This window comes from Zalophus californianus, chromosome 13, assembly GCF_009762305.2.
Source record: "Zalophus californianus isolate mZalCal1 chromosome 13, mZalCal1.pri.v2, whole genome shotgun sequence".
NCBI lineage: Eukaryota > Metazoa > Chordata > Mammalia > Carnivora > Otariidae > Zalophus > Zalophus californianus.
The window spans coordinates 42390209-42414190 of record NC_045607.1 but is presented as its reverse complement, the minus strand read 5'-3'; the positions used below and the strand labels follow the sequence as shown (position 1 = coordinate 42414190).

Genomic DNA, 23982 nt, shown 5'->3' with positions numbered 1-23982 from the left:
TACATTTGTTTTGTAACAAGAGGACCTACCCAAATTGTAAGATAGTGATGCTCTTTCCCCAACCCTATTAGTATTCTTTTCCTTTGTTTTTGTATCATCTTTGCCACTATGTTTCCATGGTTACTTATTCTGATTATGCTCTTAGTTAGTTGTTAGCTACACATCCTTACATAATCATATGTCAAAGCCACCTCCTGGGCACACATTGCATGTGGCTGGTTTATGAATGGTCATCCCTCAGTTCCAGAACCTACACTGAGATTTTCTCCATCAAAGTATTGTTGGAAGAGATAATTATTATTTTTTTAAAGATTTATTTATTTGTTAGAGAGAGAGAGAGTGTGCCTGTTAAGCGGCAGAGGGAGAGGATCTCAAGCAGACTCCCTGCTGAGTGTGGAGCCCAACCTGGGGCTCAGTCTCACCACCTGAGATCATGACCTGAGCTGAGATCAAGAGTCTGGACGCTCAACCGACTGAGCCACCCAGGCATCCCGGAAGAGATTATTGAGAGGACATGACCACTGGTTGACCCAAGAGCCAGATTCAGGCAATTAAAAGTTCCTCACCCCCTCTCCTGTCCTTGGAATGTATACTCTGTCCACTGTTCCCATAGCTGGAGCCACTTCAAGGATACAATCTTGAGATAGTAATGTGTTGTTGAGATCACCTGGATGGTAAACATGACTGAAACCCTGGACCCCATTAAGGCCTCTATATCAACTTTTAAGAATCAGGTGAGTGGGGGTGGAGAGTTACTCATCTTGCAGCCACCTAAGACAAGCCTTGTAAATAAGTTTCCTTGCTTATTAAAACTGCCATCTACCAATACGGAGTGGCCTACCTCTTCCTTTGGTCTCTCCTTTCAGTGCCAGATTCGAATTTCACCCTGGGGAACTCCCTAGGTTTCCAACCAAAAAGTGTTATTTAGATTAACTGCTTACTTAAAATGGAACCTCCCCAGGAGAATTTTTGTACTTAATGGTAACTTTTTTCTTTTTTATATAAATGGTCTTAATTCGCACCTCTGTAAATGATACCAGAGAACCACCTGTTTCACCTGAAAACAAAAAAGAAACTACTGGAATTGTGAAGAGGTGGGTCTTTAGAAATTTTTGAGAACTGTTTTAAGGAAGAAATGGGCACTGGCTTCCATTAGCTATCTGATTGCTTGGGGTTCATTTGAATAATGGGGACTTGCCCCCTGAGTTTAAAGAGTATATATCAGTGTCAAAATCAAGTGTCAGTCATCCATTGAATGGGTCCACTAGATTGGCTCCTTATGTAATTTTGTAAAAGGATTTTTTTAAAGATTTATTCATTTATTTTAGAGAGGGAGGGGCACAGGAAGAGGGAGAAAGAATCTTAAGCAGACTCCACGCTGAGCGTGGAACCCAGTGTGGGGCTCGATCTCATGACCCTGAGATCACCACCTGACCTGAAACCAAGAGTCAGATGCTTAACCAACTGTGCCACCAAGGTGCCCCCTTTGTGAAAGGATATTGCTATTGAATTATGTCAAGGAATGACTTTGATATGTGACTGTTCCTGTCACTTCAATAATATGTTTTAAGTTTCAAATCCCAAATCCACAGCAGACTCTATTCTAGGGACTGGGGGACACAGAAATGACTAAGACCCTGTCTTTTGGGGTTTATACCTGATTTAAATTTAACTCACAAGCAGGCAGGCAGAAATATTTGTGCTGACATAACTCAATGATCACATTTGGAGAGTCAGGAATGAGTATTTCTCACCCAAATGGTTCCTTTTCTGACATGCACCTGTGTTTTGTTGTTCCTTTACTCTGGAATTCCTTTCCCCAGATATTCACATCTGGATCCTCCTGTCCTCCAGATCTTAGCCTTAAGGGCACATCTGCAGAGATGCCTTCCCTGACCTATTGCAATCCATTGGTCATATCACCATCATCATCATATTTATTCCTACATAACATTCATCACCACCTGATAGTAATCTATTACCCCTTTTATCTCTAACTAGTATGTTAACTGCTCAAAGACAGCAGCTTTGTGTACCTTGGACATCACATATTAAGTTACTTAATTAGTTATTGAATTTAACTATTTTGAATTTAACTCATTGAATTAACACATTTAACTAGTTATTGGATGAATGTTGTTCAACCAGAAGAAAAAGGAAGAGAAAAATGGCAGTATTTACCAGTTTTGTTCAGGTAGGAAATCATTTATTTCGGTGGCAAAAATATTTTCATCAATAGAGAGTCATTCTCTATGATGAAATGTAGATGATTCTTTAGTCCTCCTCATTGTCCAGATGAAGAAACCTTAAACCTATCACACTTTTTTCCAGTCCAAGCTCAGCTAAAAAGTGCAGTCTAAAATGTTAACTTCTCAGGTACCCTAATTTCCAGTGAAACAGACACTACAGCTCAGGTCACCAGAAAGCTTTTATAAATACACTGGAATTTGGTTTAATTATCTATATCTTGTGAATTTGAGCATGTCAAGTTAGACTTCTTGTGCTGGATAACCTTTGAATGTAACTGCCATTGATTCCTTGATCTATAAAGCTGAAAGTAAGATATTTAAGAGTAGTGATCACAAAAAAAGAAGTTACTCTAGAAAGCCTTCTCTGAGTAATCAGCAGAATTTTTAGAAAACATATCCAAGAGTGGTGTGGATTCTATAAATTTAATAATGTTCAAATCAAACATAAAAATATAAAAATGGGAGTGCCTGGTGGCTCAGTAGGTTAAATGTCTGCTTTGGACTCAGGTCATGATCCTGGAGTGCTAGGATTGAGTCCTGTGTTGGGCTCCCCACTTCTCGGGCAGTCTGCTTCTCTCTCTGACCCTCCCCCTTCTTGTGTTTTCTCTCTCTCACTCTCAAATAAATAAGTAAAATCTTTAAAAAAATATGTAAATACCTAGTTTGATGCTGAATATAATGCTTTTTTTAAAAAAAAGATTTATTTATTTTAGAGAGAGAGAGAATGCATGTGCATGCAGGGGGAGGGGCATAGGGAGAGGGTGAGAGAAAGAATCTCAAGTAGACTCTCCACTGAGTGTAGAACCCAACATGGGGCTCAATCCCATGACCCTGAGCTCATGACTTGAGCTGAAATCAAGAGTCGGACACTTAACTGAATGAGCTACCCTGGAGCCCCCTAAATAGCACTTTTAAACAGTGCTACTTGTTTGATGGAAATGCCAGTCATTTTTAGAAACATTTGTCTCTACCATCCAAGTTTTGAAAAGAAATCATTGCTAAAGGCAATCTATCTGGGGATGAAGACCCCCACCTGATATTAATTACTAATTTTTTTTAACCTCTTTGGTTTTCTGTAATATCTAGTTAGAAAGTCTCTGGAATGCCAAACTGACTTGCATACTTAACCAATAAGTATATTTCCATAGATAAGTAAAATATTATCTCTTCAAAATACATGTCACAAAAACTTTATATTTTGAGAAACTTGAGAAGTCAAGAACAAACCAGTATTTACAATATGAAGCATTAATACATGAAGACCAGAAGGATGAAACACACTGTCTTCTATAGCTTTCTTACAAGGAATCTTCTATTTACTAGTTTAAATGAATGATTGAAATACCTTATAGATTACTACTGACTGATTCAATGGCTAATTTACTCATTGCTGCCAACTACTCACGCAAGCCCAACTATTTTTGCACATTTTGATGGTTTTTGTTCATGTAAGATCCAACTATGTGATTTTACTTTAGACCAGGAATATTAATCAAGTTTAGATACAATAGGTGTACCTTTTGTGGTATAGATAAATAATATTTCTCTATCTTATTTTCACTGATAAAGATATGAAATGCTCTTAAAAGCTACACCACAGAAACTTAAAAGTTAAATCACAGGTGCTGATTTAAGTCCCATGCATTATGTATTTGTCATTATTGATAACACTTCTATGATAATTTTTTACTCTATCTAAATACAGTTCTTTTTAATATGATCACCTGTAAATAATTGCTATTCAAAGAAAGGTACTTTTAGGTTACCACTGAAATTCATGTCAAATGCAATATAGTTCCCATTTCCCTCTGTAAACTAGTCAATTGGAATAATCACAGCCTGGTAAGAAGATTAAGACTATTTAGTATCATTTAGAATTCTTAAAACACCAATTCCATAATTTTTAATTACTTTACATAAATTATAAAGAATTTATAAAGATTTCAGACAGGCTAATTATTGCCTCTAAAAATCTTTCCTCATGTTTTATTCCTTTGTTAAAGACCTGAATGATTTCTTATGATTAGGAGGCATTTGTCATGAAAATAAAATATAAAACTGACCAATGAATTTCTCGTTAGGAGAAAAAAACTCTGTTCTCACATCCAATCTAACAACAAAAAAAGGGTCTCCATTCTAAATTATTGTTCTCTTTCTTAATCCCCATCCTGATTCATTAAAAAGCTAAAAGAGATTCCCATATTTTAAGTTTATGTATGTATCTCAGCTCTGGAATATGAGCTATAGGGACCCAACAGAAAAGTCCATAAACCAATTTTGGAAACTGCTGAATCTGAAGACATGAATTTTTGGTTCCATGCCTAAAAATAATTATCTATGTTTAATTCCAAAAATAGACTTTCAGTGTCTGCCAATATTTTAAGAACTGAAGGGGAAACTTGAGATTTTTTTTAAAATGAAACTTGGCTGTTGCTTATGTCCTCATGGGGCCCAGGTAATATTTCTATGCATGTGTGAATAAGTAAACCGTAAATTCAAGGTCTGCTTTTTGGCTTAAGTGAATGTTACCAGTTACACCTACTTTCTAATTCCATCTCCAAATGTAGCTCCTTCTATACCAATATTGGACCAGTGTCCGTTATTTTGTGGCTGATTTACTTTTTGTTAAAACTAATGTCAGAATGTTTGCAGTTGTGCCTAAGAATGTTTCAAGGTTACAAATATACAATTTAGAGACTTTTATGTTTAGAATTTTCAGTTTTGACTTTAAAAATCACTACAAGTCTTCGGACCAAAAATAATTGTCCTTTACTCCATCAGCTCCCCAGGAGGGATTATAAGTAACCCTTAATATTTTGATACAAATCATAATATTTTAAAACCCATTTAAAGTATTTTATAGTAGAGGCCGCTGGGGTCGGTGAAGGATCTCAAGATGGCTGCATGAAAACTTGCTCTAAAAACCATTGACTGGGTAGCTTTTGGGGAGATCGTACCCCAAAACCAGAAGTCCATTGCTAACTCCCTGAAATCCTGGAATGAGACACTTACCTCCAGATTGGCTACTCTCCCTGAGAAACCACCTGCTATCGACTGGACTTACTACAAGGCCAATGTGGCAAAGGCTGGTTTGGTAGATGACTTTGAGAAGAAGTTTAATGTCCTGAAGGTTCCTGTGCCAGAGGATAAATATACTGTTCAGGTGGATGCTGAAGAAAAAGAAGATGTGAAAAGTTGTGCCGAGTTTTTGTCTCTCTCAAAGGCCAGGATTGAGGAATATGAAAAAGAGCTGGAGAAGATGAGGAACATAATTCCATTTGATCAGATGACCATTGAGGACCTGAATGAAGTCTTCCCAGAAACCAGATTAGACAAGAAGAAGTATCCCTATTGACCTCACAAGCCAATTGAGAATTTATAAACTTGAGTTGGGTCGAAAGCTCTGGCCCTTGTATTGTAAATGATGGACATTAAAAATAATGATATGGAAAAAAAGTATTTTATAGTAGCCATCAGGGAAATTCAAATCAAAACCACATTGAGATACCACCTTACACCAGTTAGAATGGCAAAAATTGACAAGGCAAGAAATAACAAATGTTGGAGAGGTTGTGGAAGAAGGGGAACCCTCTTACACTGTTGGTGGGAATGCAAGTTGGTACAGCCACTTTGGAAAACAGCGTGGAGTTTCCTCAAAAAGTTAAAAATAGAACTACCCTATGACCCAGCAATTGCACTATTGGGCATTTACCCCAAAGACACAGATGTAGTGAAAAGAAGGGCCATATGCACCCCAGTGTTCATAGCAGCAATGTCTGCAATAGCCAAACTGTGGAAAGAGCTGAGATGCCCTTCAACAGGTGAATGGATAAAGAAGATATGGTCCATATATACAATGGAATATTACTCAGCCATCAGAAAGGATGAATACCCAACTTTTACATCAACATGGATGGGACTGGAGATTATGCTGAGTGAAATAAGTCAAGCAGAGAAAGTCAATTATCATATGGTTTCACTTATTTGTGGAATAAGGAATAGCATGGAGGACATTAGGGGAAGGAAGGGAAAAATGAAGCAGGAGAATCAGAGGAGGAGACGAACCATGAGAGACTATGGACTCCGAGAAACAAACTGAGGGTTTTAGAGGGGAGAGGGGTGTGGGGATGGGTTAGCCCAGTGACTGGCATTAAGGAGGGCACGTACTGCATGGAGCACTGGGTGTTACATGCAAACAATGAATCATGGAACACTACATCAAAAACTAATGATGTACTGTATGGTGACTACCATAAGATAATAAAAAAATTAAGTATTTTACAGTGATACATGTTGTGGTGGCTTCATTGTGCCCATTTCTCTAGAGAATAATTTTCCAATCTTGGATTTGAGAAGATAGGAGGAGATTGAAATTATATGCCTTACTGCAAAGTTCTGGTGGGGGGCTGCCTAAGGGCAAAGTGTGGCCGGGGGCAGAGTGGGCAGCCAGAGTAGATTCACAGTCAGTTCTCTTTCCCTGCATTCAAGATGGTCCTTTCCCTTTATTGCATCTGGTGTCTTACTACATAATCTTCCTAATTTCATTTCTATAGAGAATAAAGCTCCTCTCACCATTTTAGATGGGTGAACAGATCTGGGCTTCTATGTACTTTTTTTGTTTCAAGTTTTTATTTAAATTCTAGTTAGTTAACATATAGCGTAATACTGGTTTCAGGAGTAGAATTTAGTGATTCATCACTTACATATAATATAATTAGTTTTTCTACAGACTTTGAAACAATACTCCATCTTTAATCTCAGCATTCACTAGTATTCACAGGCACATGAGGTGTGTAACCTCTGAGTATGTGGCGGATCTAGGATTTTTCATCTGCTCTCCTCACACTTGCTTCAGCCTCTCCTGGCATTTAGACTTCCAATTCCTCTGCTCTGCTAAGTCCTTAGCACTTGGCTATTTAATTTCCACTTCCCATTATTTTATTGATGCCACTCCTCCACTGTGATCTCTCCTCTCCTGCTTATTGTTGTTTCTGGGTGTATTCTTGTATAGCCAAATTAATGTTTCAGGAGGGAGTAGAGATAATGCATATGTTCCATATGCCATATTTCTTCTTCATTCATTTATCACAGAGAACAAAAATCTCTGTAATAAGCCCATGTAATCTTAAAAGCAGTTATGAAATTGTGCTGCCTAACTCCCATGCTCTATCCTGAATTTTTTAAGCATCCTCTCATGGATTTTATTGATCCATCCTCTAAACATTTTATAATGATATTGGCTTTAGTTTTAACACATTACAGATTTTCATACATCTAACATAAGTTGAACATCTGATGTATGTGATACCTGGGTTTGATGGTGGAAACATTCTGTTGGAATCATTGTACATATCACTCTTACTCTGTTGGCTGAATTTATCCTTCCTGAACACATAAATTTTAAAAACATTTTCTTTTTTTTAATAATTATTTGTTATGTTAATCACCATACATTACATCATTAGTTTTTGATGTAGTGTTCCATGATTCATTGTTTGTGCATAATACCCAGTGCTCCACGCAGAATGTGCCCTCTTTAATACTCATCACCAGGCTAACCCTCAATTTGTTTCCTGAGATTAAGAATTCCTCATATCAGTGAGGTCATATGATACATGTCTTTCTCTGATTGACTTATTTCACTCAGCATAACACCCTCCAGTTCCATCCACGTCATTGGAATGGCAAGATCTCATTCCTTTTGATGGCTGCATAATATTCCATTGTGTATATATACCACCTCTTCTTTATCCATTCATCTGTCGATGGACATCTTGGCTCTTTCCACAGTTTGGCTATTGTGGACATTGCTGCTATAAACATTGGTGTGCACGTACCCCTTCGGATCCCTACATTTGTATCTTTGTGGTAAATACCCAGTAGTGCAATTGCTGGTTCGTATGGTAGCTCTATTTTCAACTGTTTCAGGAACCTCCATACTGTTTTCCAGAGTGGTTGCACCAGCTTGTATTCCCACCAACAGTGTAGGAGGGTTCCCCTTTCTTTGCATCCCCGCCAACATCTGTCGTTTCCTGACTTGTTAATTTTAGCCATTCTCACTGCTGTGAGGTGATATCTCACTGAGGTTTTGATGTGGATTTCCCTGACGCTGAGCGATGTTGAGCACTTTTTCATGTGTCTGTTGGCCATTTGGATGTTTTGTTTGGAAAAATGTCTGTTCATGTCTTCTGCCCATTTCTTGATTAGATTATTTGTTCTTTGGGTGTTGAGTTTGATAAGTTCTTTATAGATTTTGGATACTAGCCCTTTATCGGATATGTCATTTGCAAATATTTTCTCCCATTCTGTTGGTTGTACTTTGGTTTTCTGGACTGTTTCTTTTGCTGTGCAAAAGCTTTTTATCTTGATGAAATCCCAATAGTTCATTTTTGCCCTGGCTTCCCTTGCCTTTGGCGATGTTTCTAGGAAGAAGTTGCTGCGGCCGAGGTTGAAGAGGTTGCTGCCTGTGTTCTCCTTTAGGATTTGGATGGACTCCTGTCTCACGTTTAGGTCTCTCAACCATTTGGAGTCTATTTTTATGTGTGGTGTAAGGAAATGGTCCAGTTTCATTCTTCTGCATGTGGCTGTCCAATTTTCCCAACACCATTTGTTGAAGAAACTGTCTTTTATCCATTGGACATTCTTTCCTGCTTTGTCAAAGATGAGTTGACCATAGAGTTGAGGGTCCATTTCTGGGCTCTCTATTCTGTTCCTTTGATCTATGTGTCTGTTTTTGTGCCAGTACCATACCGTCTTGATGATGACAGCTTTGTAATAGAGCTGGAAGTCCAGAATTGTGATGCCGCCAGCTTTGCTTTTCTTTTTCAACATTCCTCTGGCTATTCGGGGTCTCTTCTGGTTCCATACAAATTTTAGGATTATTTGTTCCATTTTTTGAAAAAGGTGGATGGTATTTTGATGGGGATTGCATTGAATGTGTAGATTGCTCTAGGTAGCACTGACATCTTCACAATGTTTGTTCTTCCAATCCATGAGCATGGAACGTTTTTCCATGTCTTTGTGTCTTCTTCAATTTCTTTCATGAGTATTTTATAGCTTTCTGAGTGCAAATCCTTTGCCTCTTTGATTAAATTTATTCCTAGGTATCTTATGGTTTTGGGTGCAATTGTAAATGGGATCGACTCCTTGATTTGTCTCTCTTCTGTCTTGTTGTTGGTGTATAGGAATGCCACTGATTTCTGTGCAGTGATTTTATATCCTGCTACTTTACTGAATTCCTGTATGAGTTCTAGCAGTTTTGGGGTGGAGTCTTTTGGGTTTTCCACATACAGTATCATATCATCTGCAAAGAGTGAGCGTTTGACTTCCTCTTTGCCAATTTGGATGCCTTTAATTTCTTTTTGTTGTCTGATTGCTGTGGCTAGGACTTCTAATACTATGTTGAAGAGTAGTGGTGAGAGTGGACATCCCTGCCGCGTTCCTGACCGTAGGGGAAAAGCTCTCAGCTTTTCCCCATTGAGAATGATATTCACTGTAGGTTTTTCATAGATGGCTTTTATGATATTGAGGTATGTATCCTCTATCCCTATACTCTGAAGAGTTTTGATCAAGAAAGGATGCTGTACTTTGTCAAATGCTTTTTCTGCATCTATTGAGAGGATCATATGATTCTTGTTCTTTCTTTTGTTAATGTGTTGTATCACGTTGATTGATTTGCGGATGTTGAACTAGCCTTGCAGCCCAGGGATAAATCCCACTTGGTCATGGTGAATAATCCTTTTAATGTACTGTTGGATCTTATTGGCTAGTATTTTGGTGAGAATTTTTGCATCCATGTTCATCAAGGATATTGGTCTGTAATCCTCCTTTTTGATGGGGTCTTTGTCTGGTTTTGGGATCAAGGTAATGGTGGCCTCATAAAATGAGTTTGGAAGTTTTCCTTCCATTTCTATTTTTTGGAACAGTTTCAGGAGAATAGGTGTTAATTCTTCTTTAAATGTTTGGTAGAATTCCCCTGGGAAGCCATCTGGCCCTGGGTTTTTGTTTGTTGGGAGATTTTTGATGACTGCTTCAATTTCCTTAGTGGTTATAGGACTGTTCAGGTTTTCTATTTCTTCCTGGTTCAATTTTGGTAGTTGATATATCCCTAGGAATGCACCCATTTCTTCCAGGTTATCTAATTTGCTGGCATAGAGTTGCTCATAATATGTTCTTATAATTGTTTGTATTTCTTTGGTGTTGGTTGTGATCTCTCCTCTTTCATTCATGATTTTGTTGATTTGGGTCCTATTTCTTTTCTTTTTGAGAAGTCTGGCCAGGGGTTTATCAATCTTGTTAATTCTTTCAAAGAACCAGCTCCTAGTTTCGTTGATCTGTTCTACTGTTCTTTTGGTTTCTATTTCATTGATTTCTGCTCTGATCTTTATTATTTCTCTTCTCCTGCTCAGTTTAGGCTTTATTTGCTCTTCTTTCTCCAGCTCCTTTAGGTGTAGGGTGAGGTTGTATATTTGAGACCTTTCTTGTTTCTTGAGAAAGGCTTGTATTGCTATATACTTTCCTCTCAGGACTGCCTTTGCTGTATCCCAAAGATTTTGAACAGTTGTGTTTTCATTTTCATGGGTTTCCATGAATTTTTTTAATTCTTCTTTAATTTCTTGGTGGACCCATTCATTCTTTAGTAGGATGCTCTTTAGCCTCCATGTATTTGACTTCTTTCCGACTTTCCTCTTGTGATTGAGTTCTAGTTTCAAAGCATTGTGGTCTGAAAATATGCAGGGAATAATCCCAATCTTTTGGTACCTGTTGAGACCTGATTTGTGACCTGGGATGTGATCAATTCTGGAGAATGTTCCATGGGCATTAGAGAAGAATGTGTATTCTGTTGCTTTGGGATGGAATGTTTTGAATATGTCTGTAAAGTCCATTTGGTCCAGTGTTTCATTTAAAGTCTTTTTTTCCTTGTTGATCTTTTGCTTAGATGATCTGTCCATTTCAGTTAGGGGGGTGTTAAAGTCCCCCACTATTATTGTATTGTTGTCAATGTGTTTCTTTGCTTTTGTTTTTAATTGCCTTATATAATTGGCTGCTCTCACGTTAGGGGCATAGATATTTACAATTGTTAGATCCTCTTGTTGGATAGACCCTTTAAGTAGGATATAGTGTCCTTCTTCATCTCTTATTACAGTCTTTGTTTTAAAATCTAATTTGTCTGATATAAGGATTGCCACCCCAGCTTTCTTTTGGTGTCCATTAGCATGGTAAATGGTTTTTCACCCCCTCACTTTCAATGTGGTGTTGTCTTTGGGTCTAAAATGAGTCTCTTGCAGACAGCATATCGATGGGTCTTGTTTTTTAATCCAATCTGATAGCCTGTGTCTTTTCATTGGGGCGTTGAGCCCATTTACATTCAGGGTAACTATTGAAAGGTATGAATTTAGTGCCATTGTATTGCCTGTAAGGTGACTGTTACTGTATATTGTCTGTGCTCCTTTCTGATCTATGCTGCTTTTAGGCTCTCTTTTTGCTTAGAGGACCTCTTTCAATATTTCTTGTAGGGCTGGTTTTGTGTTTGCAAATTCCTTTAGTTTTTGTTTGTCCTGGAAGCTTTTTATATCTCCTTCTATTTTCAATGATAGCCTAGCTGGATATAGTAATCTTTGCTGCATATTTTTCTCATTTAGTGCTCTGAAGATGTCTTGCCAGTCCTTTCTGGCCTGCCAGGTCTCTGTGGATAGGTCTGTTGCCAATCTAATGTTTCTACCATTGTAGGTTACATATCTCTTCTCCCAAGCTGCTTTCAGGATTTTCTCTTTGTCTCTGAGATTCGTAAGTTTTACTATTAGATGTCAGGGTGTTGACCTATTTTTATTGATTTTGAGAGGGGTTCTCTGTGCCTCCTGGATTTTGATGCCTGTTTCCTTCCCCACATTAGGGAAGTTCTCTGCTATTATTTGCTCCAATATACCTTCTGCCCCTCTCTCTTTCTTCTTCTTCTGGGATCCCAATTATTCTAATGTTGTTTCATCTTATCGTATTGCTTATCTCTCGAATTCTGCCCTCGTGATCCTGTAGTTTTTTCTCTCTCTTTTTCTCAGCCTCTTTATTTTCCATCATTTGGTCTTCTATATCGCTGATTCTTTCTTCTGCCTCATTTATCCTGGCAGTTAGTGCCCCCCTTTTTTATTGCCCCTCATTAATAGCCTTTTTGATTTCGACTTGGTTAGATTTTAGTTCTTTTATTTCTCCAGAAAGGGTTTCTCTAATAACTTCCACACTTTTTTCAAGCCCAGCTCGTATCTTTAAAGTCATGATTCTGAACTCTAAGTCCGACATCGTACTAATGTCCGTATTGAGTAGGTCCCTGGCAGCCGGTACTACCTCTTGTTCTTTTTGCTGAGGTGATTTTTTTCGTGTTGTCATTTTGTCCAGAGGAGAACAGATGAATGAGAGAACAGAATGCTACAGGTTAACGACGTCTCCAGCAAATATACTCTATACAAATCAGAAAAGACCTTAAACCAGGGGACAAGAAAGGGAAAGAAACAAGAGAAAAAAAAAAAAAAGGAAAAAGAAAAAGATAAAAACAAACAAAAACAGAACCAAACAAAACAAAACAAAAACAGAATATGATCAAATATGATCAGGCTAGTGCATAGATCAGTGCCACACACTAGCTTTTGGGCATATTTTGGTCTGTTAGAAGAAAGTGCCTGCTAAAATTTTAAAGGAAGAAAGACTTATATATGTACAAAATAAGGGTTGATACAATGAAGGGATGGCAGATTACTGATGACTGTAAAGATGAAAATTATAAAAGATTTTATAGAAGGAATTGATAAGATAAGAAGTTGTTTTTAAAAAGAAAGAAGAAGATTTAAAAAGAAAAAAGGGAGAGAATGTGATCAGGCAGGAGACTAGAACAAAGTCATACACTAATGATTTAGGGTATATTTTGATCTGTTAGAAGAAATTGTATCTCAAAATTTTAAAGAGAGAACAACTTATATATATATGCCAAAAATAAGGGTAACTACTATGAAGGGATAAAAATATGACTCTAAAAATGAAAAATAAAAAATGATTTTTTTTAAAAAGGGATTGATAAGATGTTTGAAAAAGGGAAAAAGAAAAATAAAAAAAAACTTAAAAAATTAACTTTGAAAAACTAATGAATTATGGTAAAAAAGCCATGAATTCTATGTGGAGTATTCCCCTAGCGCTGGAGTTCTCCCGTTCTCCTTGACCGGTAAACTTGGTCTTGGCTTGTTGGCTGTTCGTGCTGATCTTCTGGGGGAGAGGCCTGTTGCCGTGGTTCCCAAATGTCTTTGCCGGAGGCGGAATTGCCCCGTCCTTGTGAGTCCGGGCTAAGCAAGCTGCTCGGGTTTGCTCTCAGGAGCTTTTGTTCCCTGCAAGCTCTTGGTACAGCTTTGGAGGACCAGGGTGAAAATGGTGGCCTCCCAATCTCCGCCCGGAGGAGCTGAGAACTCGGGCCCCGCTCCTCAGTGTGCCCCCAGAGAAAAGCAGTCACTCCTGTCTCCCCAGTCTCCCGCCGCACTCCATGTTTACCCGGCCTGTGATCGAGCGTTTCTATCTCTGGCACCCGAACCCGTGTGGAGTCTCCAAACCCAGCAGATCCCTGCAGTGCGCTCCCACGCCGCTCCTCCCCGGGGAGGAAGGGGAGTCTCCCTGGCTCTGCTGCTTGTTGGGTCTCTGCTGGAGGAGCAGTGGCCCGACTGGGCCGCGGATCACAGTTTACGGCAACCCCGAGCTGAGAGCCCGCGCCTAGGCTCTGTCTCTGCAGCCGGCTTCCCCGCTCTGATACCTGGGAGCTCTGCCACACTCAGGCACCCCCGGTCTTTCTGTGACCCCAAGGGTCCTGAGACCACACTGTCCCGCGAGGGTTCCACCCCCCGCTTAGCCACTGGAGCGACGTCCCTCCGCGGAGCCGGCTTCTAAAAGGTCCGATTTTGTGCTCTGCGGCTCTATCACTTGCCAGAAGCAGCCGACGGAGGCCCCCTCCCCCGCAGTCTATCCTCCCGAATATCGCCTCGGATTCACTTCTCCGCACGTCCTACCTTCCAGAAAGTGGTCACTTTTCTGTTCAGAGTGTTGTCACTCTTCTTATCTTCGATCTCCTGTTGAGTTCGTAGGTGTTCAGAATGGTTTGATCCCTATTCAGCTGAATTCCTGAGACCAGATGAAATCCAGGTCTCCTACTCCTCTGCCATCTTGCTCCGCCCCCAAGAACATTTTCCAATAGCTCCTAGCTTTAAGTTTTCTCTGAGAATTTCTGTTCATACTGCAATTGGTCTCATAACCCTGTTGGTATACTCTGCTTATAGTGGTCATACTTTCTGAAACAGAAATCAGGATCTTTTGTTGGTTGGTCTTAAAAAGAATTCTTTTTCCTGACTTGTGGATTTATCTCAATGAAAGTACAAAAATCAAATCACCTTTAGTAATTGTTCAGTTTAATAAAAACATTTTGAACTGTGAGTTAATATTAAACTAGGCTGAAAAAAATAAAGATATCTATTGAAGGAACTTAAAGAATAAGTATATAGTTAATAAATGTCCCATTCTGAAAGAATGCATCTATAGAAAATCAGAATTGTTCTAGAAGATCTCAGGAGTGTGGTGGCATGAAGCAATTATATGGTGTGGTTAACCAGTAACTGGTAATATTTCAGGAAATGAACACCTTTCTCAGTGTAATTTATATTTTACTTAAACAGTTAAGAAACCAGATTCACCCATCTAGGCTTATAAACATGGGAAGACAAGCTGTGAAACTACTCACACAAAAATAAAAAATTCTAACAACTTATCTTAGCTTTAGGGCTAAAAGCATAAATAATTTAAAGGAACTTCCAGTTTGCTTACTCTAAAGGCATTTTAATGTAAACCAAAAAAAAAAAAAAAAAATCCTGAATGAATTTCCTTCACCCTTTCAAGACAAAAACAATCTATGTTCTTTATGGCATGAGTAAATCACATTGACTTGGTTGTATTAAACTCAGAATCTAGTTATTTCAATGTTCCCCCAATTTCTAATGGCTATGAGTTTTTTTTTTTAATATTTTATTTATTTGACAGAGAGACACACAGCGAGAGAGGGAACACAAGCAGGGGGAGGGGGGAGAGAGAGAAGCAGGCTTCCTACCAGGCAGGGAGCTGGATGCGGGGCTGGATCTCAGGACCCTGGGATCATGACCTAAGCCAAAGGCAGACGCTTAACGACTGAGCCACCCAGGCGCCCATGGCTATGAGTTCTTGGTAGTGGCTATAGCTCTAGCTGTTTCTCAGTGACTTAAGGCACTGAATCAGTAGATTTTATTTATTTTTATTTTTTTACTTGAGTATAGTTGACACACAATGTTACATTAGTTTCAAGTGTACAACATAGTGAAAGAATTTCTCTCTATATTATGCTCTGCTCACCACAAGCATAGCCAGCATCTGTCACCATACCATGCTATTACAATATCATTGACTATATTCCCTATGCTGTGCCTTTTATTCCCATGACTTATTCATTCCATAACTGGAAGCGTGTATCTCCCACTCCCCATCACCCATTTTGTCTGTCTTCCCTCCCCCATTCTCTGGCATCCAGTTTATTCTTTTGATTTATAGGTTGGATTCTGCTTTTTGTTCATTTGTTTTTGTTTTTTTTTTTTAGGTTCCACATATGAGTGAAGTCATATGGTATTTGTCTTTCTCAGTCTGACCTATTTCACTTGGCATAATACCTTCCAGGTGCATCCAGGTTGTCTCAACCCTTTTTATGGCTGCATAATATTCCTCTGTGTGTGTGTGTGTGTGTGTATGTGTGTGTATGTGTGTGTGTGTATCACATCTTCTTTTCCCATTCATCTATTGATGGACACTTATGGGCTTTCATATCTTGGCCATTGTAAATAATGCTACAATAAACATAGGATGCACACATCTTTTTGAATTAGTATTTTTGTCTTCTTTGGGTAAATACCCATTAGTGGAATATTGGATTATATGGTATTTCTATTTTTAATTTTTTGAGGAACTTCCATACTGTTTTTCACAGTGGCTGCACCAATCTACATTCCCACCAACAGTGTACAAGGGTTCCTTTTTCTCCACATCCTCACCAACACTTGTTACCACTTGTCTTTTGGGTGATAGCCATTCTAACAGGTGTGAGGTGATGTCTCATTGTGGTTTTGATTTGCATTCCCCTGATGATTAGTGATGTTGAACATCTTTTCATGTGCTTGTTGGCCATCTATATGTCTTCTTTACAAAATTGTCTATTCAGGTCCTCTACCAATTTTTAATCAGACTGTTTATTTTGGTGTTGCGTTGCGGAAGTGCTTTATATATTTTGGATATTAACACCCGATCAACTATATCATTTGCAAAATATCATTTGCAAAATATCATTTGCAAATATCTTCTCCCATTCAGTAGGTTGCTTTTTTGATTCATTGATGGTTTCCCTCACTGTGCAAAAGCTTTTTATTCTGATGTAATCCCAGGAGTTTATTTTTACTTTTGCTTCCCTTGCATGAGGAGACATATCTAGAAAAACGTTGTGGCTAATGTCAGAGAAACTACTGCCTGAGCTCACTTTTTTGGGATATTTATGGTTTTAAGTCTCACATTTAGGTCTTCAATCCAATTTTTTAAATGTATGGTGTTAGAAAGTTGTCCAATTTCATTCTTTTGCATGTAGCTGTCCAGTTTTTCCAGCACCATTTATTGACAAGATGGTCTTGTCCCCATTGTATATTCTTGCCTTCTTTCTCATAGATTAATTGATCATGTAAATCAGGGTTCATCTCCGGGTTCTCTATCCCATTCCAATGATCTATGTATCTATTTCTGTGCCAGTACCTTACTGTTTTAATTACTACAGCTTTGTATTAGAACTTGAAATCTGGAATTTTAATACCTCCTGCTTTGTTCTTCTTTCTCTGTTCAATCTCTTTGACAGAGATTGCATTAAATCTAAAGATTGCTTTGGGTAGTTTGGACATTTCAACAATATTAATTTTTCCATCTTTGAGCATGAGACATCTTTCCATTTGTTTGTGTCATCTTCAATTTCTTTCATCAATGTTTTACAGTTCAGAGAACCAGTATTTTATCTCCTTGGTTAAGTTTATTCCTAGGTAATATACTCTTTTTGGTGCAATTATAAATGGAATTGTTTTATTTCTCCTTTCTGCTACTTCATTATTAACATGTAGAAATGCTACCAAGTTCTGGATATTAATTTTGTATCCCACAACTTTGCTGAATTCATTTATTTCTTCTAATAGTTTTTTGGTGGAATCCTTAGGGTTTTCCAGGAATAGTATCCTGTCATCTGTAAATAGTGATAGTTTAATTTCTTCCTTACTATGATGGATGTCTCTTATTTCTTCTTCTTCTGATTGCCATGGATAGGACTTCCATTACTATGTTGAATAAAGGTGATGAGAGTGGACATCTTTTTCTTGTTCTTAATCTTAAAGGAAAACTCTCAATTTTTCACTACTGAATATGATGTTAGCTGTCAGTTTTTCATATATAGACTTTATTATGTTGAGATATGTTCCCTTTAAGCCCACTTTGTTGAGAGTTTTTATGAACAGACACTGAATTTTGTCAAATGCTTTTTCTGCATGTATTGAGAAGATCATGATGCTTATCTTTTGTTTTTTTTTGATGTGGTGTATCACATTGATTGATCTGTGAAAATTAAACCATGCTTGCATCCCCAGAGTAAATCCTACTTGATTATAGTAAATGGTCCTTTTAATGTACTGTTGAATGTGATTTGCCAATATTGTGTAGAGAATTTTTGCATCTATGTACCTCAGAAATATTGGCCTGTATTTTTCTTTTTTGTGGTGTCTTTGTCTGGTTTTGTTATCAGGGTAATCCTGGCCTTGTAGAATATATTTGGAAACTTTCCTTCCTCTCCTATTTTTTTTAGAGTAGTTTGAGGAGAGTAAGTATTAATTCCTTTTTAAATGTTTGGTAGAGTTCACCTATGAATCCAACTGAGTCCTGGACTTCTATTTTTTGGTAGTTTTTTAATTGCTGTGAATCAGTGAATTTTAAATAAATAAAACTCAAGACAAACATATTGAACAGTTTCTTCATGCTTTAGTAGTCACTGGACCACAGATTTGTAAAATAGAACCCAATAGAGTAGTTAGGAATTTTATTATTTTCTATCCTTGAACTCAGATTAATGTTAACATATGGATATTTTATGTTGGTTAGTGGCTCAGTTGGTTAAGCATCTGACTCTTGATTGTCACTCAGGTCATGATCTCAGAGTCATGAAATTGAACCCTGCAGTGGGCTCTGCACTGAGCATGGAGCCTGCTTAAGATTTTCTCTCTCCTTCTGCCCCTCCCCTACTGCTCACGCACTCTCTCTCTCTCTCTAAAAAAAAAAAAAAAGAATAAAAAAGTAAACAATTTGTTTTCTTTACACTAGGTGCTAGTCACATGAGCTAATGAGCTGGGAGAGAAATGGCAAAAATAATGTTTTGAAATATTACAATTAATAGCAAGTTTTTTAACTCTTCTAAAAATATAACCGTATTATTTTAAATGGAAAAGCTGCCTGTGTATGCTTAATATGACTGAATCAAAAGCTTCAACACTTTTGTAAAAATTGTATAGAGAACACAATCACCAGCTGTAAATTCCTAGAGTTCTATGAATGTTGTACTCACATCTACCCTCTGATTATTTCTATGGATACTTTGTGGTATTTGGAGAAATATTATGTTTTTAAAATTAATTTCTTCATGTAACTTGTATCCACTTAGACAGGAAGTCCAAATGTAAGAGTAAAGATCATATACCCAAGAAAGGAGTGTCATCCCCAGAAAGCTATCAGGAAGGTCATAATAGAGTAAAGACCTGAGCTCCAGCCTAGACGTCTACTATTCACACCAAATTCTGAATGATGAGGATTCCCTAATGATGCTGTTGTTAGTAATTCTCATATAAGTTAACTGAGAAAATGTGTAATTCTATAAGCATTCTGAATTGTTTTAAATCCACATCTATTTTCCTAATCAAGCCACATCTCTAAGCTTTTAAAAACTTCTAACAAATATGTGCAGGATAAATAATATTTATTTATTCAGTCTGCCGATCATGGACTACACAAATATAGGTTTTTCAAGATCTTGTAATTAATTACTATAGCCCATCAGGGGTCAGTTATTTATCAGTTAGGAATCATGACCTAGATGTCTTTGATTTACAAAGAAAAATGTCAATTCCATCTCTATTTTTTGGAGTTTGAAGGCAACTTTATTTCCTACAACTGAATTATAGCATAAATCACTCTCATCTCTAGAGAGCAACTGTCATAAAGGGTTAACCACTCAGGTAGCAGAATACATACAATAATTTTTAAGGTGTATTTTCAAGGTCTTTCTGGCATTGTCAAATGTAGAAGTAACTTGGCCCCTCTTGTGGCCATACTTTTGTCTCCCTACTCCCACTCCAAGGAAGAAGGGGTTGCTAATTTGATTAGTCTGTGCCTGATATAATTGTGGCAATGAAAAGACATGGACAGAGTTGTTTTTGAAAATACAGGAATCTACATTCTTCAAACTTTATCTTGCATTTCCTGCTTGAAAGAGGTAAGCAGAGCCAGACAGGGCTTGAAACTTCAAGACAATTCATGTGTTCATATATCCCCGCCATCTCTCTCTCACCTACCTCCCCCTTCTTTCAGAAATGAGCAAGTATATATTCCTCAAATACAGATTCTGGAGGAGTTATTTCCCTTTCTTTCTTTCTTTCTTTCTTTCTTTCTTTCTTTCTTTCTTTCTTTCTTTCCTTCCTTCCTTCCTTCCTTCCTTCCTTCCTTCCTTCCTTCCTTCCTTCCTTCCTTCTTTGCTTCCTTCCTCTCTCTCTTCCCTCCTTCCCTCCCTTCCTTCTTTTTAAAGGTCCAACTTAGGATGTTCATGCATAAATATGACTTAAATGTCACTTCAGAGTGATACACTTGTAGTTGAGAATGACTAGTTTAGGCTTTTAACTGCAAGTCTAATTGGTTCTACTAAAGAGGCAATGTGGCAAGATCAAAAGAATAGGCCTTTAACTGGACTTATAATTCAAATTTTGGATTGGCTAAGTGATCTTGAAAATAATAACTTTGAGCTTCAGTTTTCCCATCTGGGAAATGGAGATAGTATTTTTAACAGATGTAATTTGAGGATTTTAATGAGTTTGAATGTATGAAGTTAACACCATCATAACCAGGATCATCATTACCATTATTACTTCTCTGTGTTGAGTGATAAGCCTGTTACAGACACAATTTCATTATTAATAGCCTTAAGTAAACCTTAGAAAATAAGGACTCAAAGAAATTTAAATATTTTCTCTAAGGTAACATTGCAAATGAGGATCAGAAACAGGATTTGAGTTCATTTGTCATATTCTAAAGCCAAATTCTGAACTAGTATGGCTTCCTACGTGTACCTTTTATTAATATTACTGGTTTCTCTCAAAGAAAGACTTATGTATGCTCTTTTAGGTCTGGGTCTCTGAAGATACTCAGCTATGTTATACACTGAACAAAATAATGATTTTTTTATCATGTCATGCTGCATTCATATATCAACTAGATCTATGTTGTTCAATATAATAGCCACCAGATAGAAGTGGCTATTTTAACTTAACTTAATTAGAACTAAATAAAATTTGGGGCGCCTGGGTGGGCTCAGTCATTAGTCATCTGCCTTCGGCTCAGGTCATGGTCCTGGGGTCCTGGGATCAAGCCCCGCATTGGGCTCTCTGCTCAGCAGGAAGCCTGCTTCTCCCTCTCCCACTCCCCCTGCTTGTGTTCCCTCTCTCGCTGTGTCTCTCTCTGTCAAATAAATAAAATCTTAAAAAAAGGAACTAAATAAAATTTGAAAATTCAGATCCTTAGTCACACTAACCACATTTCAGGTACTCAAAAGTCACACGTAGCTGTTACTGTGTTAACCAGCACAGATATAGCATATTTCTATTAATGCATAAAGTTTTATTAGGTAGCCCTGAACTAAATTACTTTCAATGGGGATGTGAAGAAATTTGTTTATCAAGGAATTTGTTTATAACAAATCCTTTGTCACAGAAGAGAAAGCACCTAATTAGGAAATTCTTGTATTAGATCTTAACACACACATACACTTCTACGCTTACAAATATGCAAACAAAATACAGAGACCTAACATTCATTCTGTAGTATTTTTCCTTTATGGTCACTCTGAATCTGATGTTGTATACAAAGCCTTAGTCTGTGCAATAACATTCTTAAGCAAAGCAGATAACTGCTATTAACATAGCAGATATATTGCTATGTTAATACTTATCCACGTCAACAGATTCTAATCTTGGATACTCCGAGATACATACAGGCCTGTAAAACTGCATAAACATTAGTCATCCTCATTATTTGAAAGTTCCTAGAGAGTTCAATTCATTGCAGAAGCTTCAACAAAAGAGGAAGGGAGTATAGTTATTTAAGAACCCCTGTGTTTTTCTAGAGGAAATTTAACAAGGCAGGAGAGATGGCATTCTGATATATTGAGGCAATCTTCAGAAATAGTCCATACAGCCATAAATATATGGAAAATGAAAAGTCAGAGTGAGCAATTTCAGGAAAATAAACAGATAAGCACAAAAATGAAATGAATCAGCATGCCTTTGTTTTGCCTGGTTTCCTGAGGATCTGTATAGCAACTACTGGTAGAATAGAGGCTTATTAAGAAACACATACATTCTTTTTGTTCCTGGGTCCTGGTTTTTCTGTTTTGTTTTTGCTTTCCCTCCCTTTCTTCCTCCCTCTCTCCCTCTCTGTCTCTCTCTTTTTTTAAGAATTCATCACCCTGAGATCAAGACCTGGCCTGAGATCAAGAGTCGGACACTTAACCAGTTGAGCCATCCAGGTGCCCTTGTTTTTCTAACTTTTTTTAAAGGAAACTGAAGCCACGTGCGTAACATTCATTCATCTTCCTGTTCTTTTTCTGTTGGTCAATAAAGGTAAAATTATTACCTAACTCAGCTTATAAGCAGCCACTTATCAAATACTTAATAAAAATAAGTATCTCTAGGAATCACTGGACTTCATATTGTCTAGAATTGTACATATATTTTAAATGCTGTATGTTTTTATTTATTAAATGTGTAGTACTGGATTCATTTAACTCTGGAAAACGGCTTTTAAAACTCACGATCCACACAGTAGGGTGAATTTGTTTAATGGAAAAGAAAGCTACCCTCTAGCTTACATTTTGCAATTATCAATTACATTCTAAGTATGTAATATTCACTGGTTCAACCTTCAATGTCCAGATTTTAAAAGAATGGACATAAATTTGCCATTAGGTAGACACTTAAAAGGTGCCTATGAGAGGTAGATTATGTTTGACATTTACACTCAGAAGATATAAGGAAATTGAACAAGAGGAAAATTATTCCTACTCTCAGATATCAGACAGGAGGATGCAATTTTAGCATTAGGAGGGAGACAAGAGCTGAAGACAGCATTTTTTTAAGTATGTTGGCATCTTTAGTAGTAAATAAAATAAACCCTTCTTGACTAAGGATTCCTTTATATTTGCATGTATAAAGTCAGTGTAATAAAAACTGCTGGATGGACTGTGACATTCCCTTTGTCTGAATATCTACTCCCGTGATAGCTGATTGTTGTTTGTAAACACTTTTATCCAAGAATGCTACATCAATCTGTAGAGAATTTTGTCTACACTTGAAAATACTCTAAAGGATTCTGCCACTCTAAAGGATTTCAGCCCAGTTATTGAGTTCCATTTTCTCCAGAGAATATGTTAGAGTGTGTTTCAGAAGTGTCCCCGTGGGGACTTTTCCAACTCTCCCTGAATGGCAATGTGAAGGTGGTACCATAGGTCTGCTTGGCTGATTTCTTCATATTCTTTTCCAGCAGTTCATATTGGGAGCCCACAGAGGGGTAGCCCTAAAATAGAATCTTTGGGAACACTAAGAACATGATGTCAAGTACTAAAATAATTATAGAATATGTAAAATAACCAGACAAGCTATAGGTCATAATTATCTGCACTGAGTGAAAATTCATTCTCTGAGGGTAGGGCCAATGATTGTGCATACAGTCCATGCTCTTTTGGTAATCTGGTGCTATACGAGAAACAGTACTAATATCAAAATGGAGAGAAATAAGCTTTTTCCCCAAACTTGTCTGCAAAATGTAATTTAATTATAATCACACAGTAAGGGTGCATTCTAAATCAGAGTTTAAATGTGAGCACCAGAGGGATTGGATGGCATGTTCTACACATCCCTACTGTGCTTTTAATGATATGGAGAATTTTTAAAGTAGAGATTCTCTTGCTTCTCCAGGAAGTGCCATAATTCTCTTCGTGGTTGCTTGGCTATGAGCAAGGCAGGGATATCCTAAATGTAGCTGCTATTGCTGGTCTTCCCCTACCAGGATGCTAGCCAATGAAGATACTACCAAAAGCTGAAAGACAGTTTCAGAGGTGGGTTGTCTGGTTCTCGTATCCAGTATTAAGGTCCTCTTTTAGAATTCATGTACACACTTCTTATAGGAAAATAAGACACAGAGAGGTCATCACCCCCCTTCACTCCACATCTGCACGATTTCAAAAAGTCTGTGCTTGAGGGATCAGGACATGGTAGAAGGACAAAGTGCTGGCAAAGCTCACCTAATGAATTAGCATAGGAAAATATGGGCAGTCGATGATGACGATGATGACCATGAAGTT

General features: G+C 37.7%; 1 protein-coding gene and 1 pseudogene across 3 annotated transcripts in view; one reads left to right on the top strand and one right to left on the bottom strand.

The window, feature by feature from the left end:
- Positions 1-23982, bottom strand: part of LINGO2 (leucine rich repeat and Ig domain containing 2) — a 1255110-nt gene that overhangs the window by 230622 nt on the left and 1000506 nt on the right. The gene's annotated exons all lie outside the window — the stretch shown is intronic.
- On the top strand, positions 5146-5631 carry LOC113933938 (annotated as a pseudogene).